We start from the raw sequence: 5037 nt of genomic DNA, 5'->3' as shown, positions 1-5037 counted from the left end.
TAATTTTTTGTATTTTTAGTAGAGACGGGGTTTCACTGTGTTAGCCAGGATGGTCTCGATCTCCTGACTTCGTGATCTGCCCCCCCTTGGCCTCCCAAAGTGCTGGGATTACAGGCATGAGCCACCACACTCAGCCCTCTTTTAGGTTCTTTACCCAAATTATCAACATATTTTAGAAAAGCATTCATAACAGAATTTTGAGATGTTTATTGCCTGCAATCTTACTGTCTTCTAGTATTTATTTTTCTCTGCATCAAAACAGCATCACCACGCACCCCTTTACTCTCAACAGCAAAATGATAGGCATTGCTATTGTCTCCTTCTCATTCACATCCCACATTTAATCAATTATCAAATCCTACTTAGTAAAGATTCTATATGTGGTTTATGTGTGTGTGAGTGTGTTTTCACTTTTTTTAGGTTTTATGTTTTTAATTGATATGGAATAATTACAGAATAATTATACATATCTATGGAGTACATTGTGATGCCTCACATTAAGTAGATGCTGTCATCATCTGTATAACAACGTTTGCCAGTTCCAGAGTATGAATTGAGAATGCGGGAAAGAATTTCTTCAGCACACAGTAATGTGATTAGGGTTGTTCTCTTTTTTTATAACAGCAGCAATATTGATATAGAGAGATAATACTGAATATTATCTGTAGATATAATCTCAGGATATTTACTTTCTTTTCTAAAATTTAACTAAACTATGTTGTCTACATGGTAAAGTCATATAGTTGGCCATAAATACACTTGAAAATGATGGCCTGTATTTTTCTGGCACTGGTAGAAAAGTATCAAGGGATGAAGACCTGGCCATGCCTAAAAGCCCTAGGTTTATTTCTGCATCTCAGTAATGGTGTTTACTTCTTAAGCATACCACATTGCTGCCTGTTGCTTTGAAAAAGCACAGGTAGTGTGTACATAATAGGCATAATGGAAATATTTAATTTTTTACTTTGTATACTTTCATACTCCTTTTTAATTTTTTAAATTTTTTACAAATTTAGGAGGAATATGTAAAAGTTTGTTACATGTATGTAATGAGTAGTGATTAAGCCAGGACATGTAGGGTTTTCATCCCATGTACAATATATTTTGGTTAACTATATTCACCCTACTTTACTATCAAATATCGGTTTTAGCCTTTCTGGCTCTCTGAGTGGCATCATGGTGGTTGGCAAAAACAAGCACCTCACAAAAGGTGGCAAAAAGGAGCCAAGGAGGAAGTGGTTGATTCATTTTCTAAGAAAAATGGTGTGATGTAAAAGCACCTGCTATGTTCAATATAAGACATATTGGAAAGACACTAGTCACCAGGGCTCAAGTAAATAAAACTGCATCTGACAGCATCAAGGGCCATGTGTTTGAAGTGAGTCTTGCTGATCTGCAGAATAATGAGTTTGAATTTGGAAAACTCAAGCTGATTCCTGAAGATGTTCATGTCAAAAACTTCCAAACTTCCATGGCATGAATCTTACCCGTGATAAAATGTGTTCCACAGTAAAAAAGGGCAGACCATGATTAAAGTTTCTTTTGATGTGAAGACTATTGATGTTCATTTATTTTTTCTGTTCTGTTTTGGTTTTACTAAAAAATGCAAAAATTAGTTATAGAGACGTCTTACGCTCAGCACCAATGGGTCCACCAAATCCAGAAAAAGGTGATGGAAATCATGACCTGAGAAGTGCAAACAAATGACTTGAAAGAAGTGGCCAGTAAATTGATTTCATACATAATTGGAAAAACATTAAAAAAACCTTGTCGATCTATTGATCCTCGCCATGATGTCCTTTTTAGAAAAGTAAAAATGCGGAAGGAGCCCAGGTTTGAATTGGGAAACTCATGGAGTTTCATGGTGAAGGTAGTAGTTCTGGAAAAGCTACTGGGGATGAGATAGTTGCTAAAGTTTAACAAGTTTATGGGTATGAACAATACCCATAAAAATTCTTCCAAGAATGAAATTCTTCCAAGAATCTGTTTAAAGTTCAGACTTTTAATATTGTAAATAAAAAGTCCCATTTGTGATAAAAACAACACATGGACCTTAATTTTTCTATCTAACTGTATGTTCTTACACCCTTTAACCTACTTCTCTTTAGTCAAGATGGCCGAATAGGAACAGCTCCGGTCTACAGCTCCCAGCGCGAGCGACGCAGAAGACGGGTGATTTCTGCATTTCCATCTGAGGTACCGTGTTCATCTCACTAGGGAGTGCCAGACAGTGGGCGCAGGTCAGTGGGTGAGCGCACCGTGCACCAGCCGAAGCAGGGGCGAGGCATTGCCTCACTCGGGAAGCGCAAGGGGTCAGGGAGTTCCCCTTCCAGGGGTGACAGACGGCACCTGGAAAATCGGGCCACTCCCACCCGAATACTGTGCTTTTCCAACGGGCTTAGGAACCGGTGCCCCAGGAGAGTATAGCCCGCACCTGGCTCAGAGGGTCCTACGCCCACGGAGTCTCGCTGATTGCTAGCACAGCAGTCTGAGATCAAACAGCAAGTCGGCAGCGAGGCTGGGGGAGGGGCGCCCGCCATTGCCCAGGCTCCCTTAGGTAAACAAAGCAGCCTGGAAGCTTGAACTGGGTGGAGCCCACCACAGCTCAAGGAGGCCTGCCTGCCTCTGTAGGCTCCACCTCTGGGGGCAGGGCACAGACAAACAAAAAGACAGCAGTAACCTCTGCAGACTTAAATGTCCCTGTCTGACAGCTGTGAGGAGAGCAGTGGTTCTCCCAGCACGCAGCTGGAGATCTGAGAACCGGCTGACTGCCTCCTCAAGTGGGTTCCTGACCCCTGACCCCCGAGCAGCCTAACTGGGAGGCACCCCCCAGCAGGGGCAGACTGACACCTCACACGGCCGGCCAGGTACTCCAACAGACCTGCAGCTGAGGGTTCTGTCTGTTAGAAGGAAAACTAACAGAAAGGACATCCACACCAAAAACCCATCTGTACATCACCATCATCAAAGACCAAAAGTAGATAAAACCACAAAGATGGGGAAAAAACAGAGCAGAAAAACTGGAAACTCTAAAAACCAGAGTACCTCTCCTCCTCCAAAGGAACGCAGTTCCTCACCAGCAACAGAACAAAGCTGGACGGAGAATGACTTTGACGAGCTGAGAGAAGAAGGCTTCAGACGATCAAATTACTCCGAGCTACGGGAGGATATTCAAACCAAAGGCAAAGAAGTTGAAAACTTTGAAAAAAATTTAGAAGAATGTATAACTAGAATAACCAATACAGAGAAGTGCTTAAAGGAGCTGATGGAGCTGAAAACCAAGGCTCGAGAACTACGTGAAGAATGCAGAAGCCTCAGGAGCCGATGCGATCAAATGGAAGAAAGGGTATCAGCCCTGGAAGATGAAATGAATGAAATGAAGCGAGAAGGGAAGTTTAGAGAAAAAAGAATAAAAAGAAACGAGCAAAGCCTCCAAGAAATGTGGGACTATGTGAAAAGACCAAATCTACGTCTGATTGGTGTATCTGAAAGTGACGGGGAGAATGGAAACAAGTTGGAAAACACTCTGCAGGATATTATCCAGGAGAACTTCCCCAATCTAGCAAGGCAGGCCAACATTCAGATTCAGGAAATACAGAGAACGCCACGAAGATACTCCTCGAGAAGAGCAACTCCAAGACACATAATTGTCAGATTCACCAAAGTTGAAATGAAGGAAAAAATGTTAAGGGCAGCCAGAGAGAAAGGTCAGGTTACCATCAAAGGGAAGCGCATCAGACTAACAGCGGATCTCTCGGCAGAAACCCTACAAGCCAGAAGAGAGTGGGGGCCAATATTCAACATTCTTAAAGAAAAGAATTTTCAACCCAGAATTTCATATCCTGCCAAACTAAGCTTCATAAGTGAAGGAGAAATAAAATACTTTACAGACAAGCAAATGCTGAGAGATTTTGTCACCACCAGGCCTGCCCTAAAAGAGCGCCTGAAGGAAGCGCTAAACATGGAAAGGCACAACCGGTACCAGCCACTGCAAAATCATACCGAAATGTAAAGACCATCGAGACTAGGAAGAGACTGCATCAACTAACGAGCAAAATATCCAGCTAACATCATAATGACAGGATCAGATTCACACATAACAATATTAACTTTAAATGTAAATGGACTAAATGCTCCAATTAAAAGACACAGACTGGCAAATTGGATAAAGACTCAAGACCCATCAGTGTGCTGTATTCAGGAAACCCATCTCACGTGCAGAGACACACATAGGCTCAAAATAAAAGGATGGAGGAAGATCTACCAAGCAAATGGAAAACAAAAAAAGGCAGGGGTTGCAATCCTAGTCTCTGATAAAACAGACTTTAAACCAACAAAGATCAAAAGAGACAAAGAAGGCCATTACATAATGGTAAAGGGATTAATTCAACAAGAAGAGCTAACTATCCTAAATATATATGCACCCAATACAGGAGCACCCAGATTCATAAAGCAAGTCCTGAGTGACCTACAAAGAGACTTAGACTCCCACACATTAATAATGGGAGACTTTAACACCCCACTGTCAACATTAGACACATCAACGAGACAGAAAGTTAACAAGGATACCCAGGAATTGAACTCAGCTCTGCACCAAGCGGACCTAATAGACATCTACAGAACTCTCCACCCCAAATCAACAGAATATACATTTTTTTCAGCACCACACCACACCTATTCCAAAATTGACCATATACTTGGAAGTAAAGCTCTCCTCAATAAATGTAAAAGAACAGAAATTGTAACAAACTGTCTCTCAGATCACAGTGCAATCAAGCTAGAACTCAGGATTAAGAATCTCACTCAAAACCGCTCAACTACGTGGAAACTGAACAACCTGCTCCTGAATGACTACTGGGTACATAACGAAATGAAGGCAGAAATAAAGATGTTCTTTGAAACCAACGAGAACCAAGACACAACATACCAGAATCTCTGGGATGCATTCAAAGCAGTGTGTAGAGGGAAATTTATAGCACCAAATGCCCACAAGAGAAAGCAGGAAAGATCCAAAATTGACACCCTAACATCACAATT

The 5037-nt window shown here is 41.6% G+C and overlaps 1 pseudogene; it reads left to right on the top strand.

Moving 5' to 3' along the window:
* The first annotated feature begins 1176 nt into the window (after window positions 1–1176).
* LOC129036790 (small ribosomal subunit protein eS1-like) lies at window positions 1177–1920 on the top strand (annotated as a pseudogene).
* The last annotated feature ends 3117 nt before the right edge of the window (window positions 1921–5037 follow it).

Source organism: Pongo pygmaeus, chromosome 1, assembly GCF_028885625.2.
Source record: "Pongo pygmaeus isolate AG05252 chromosome 1, NHGRI_mPonPyg2-v2.0_pri, whole genome shotgun sequence".
NCBI classification, from domain to species: Eukaryota; Metazoa; Chordata; class Mammalia; order Primates; family Hominidae; genus Pongo; species Pongo pygmaeus.
This window is presented reverse-complemented; position numbering and strand designations above follow the sequence as displayed.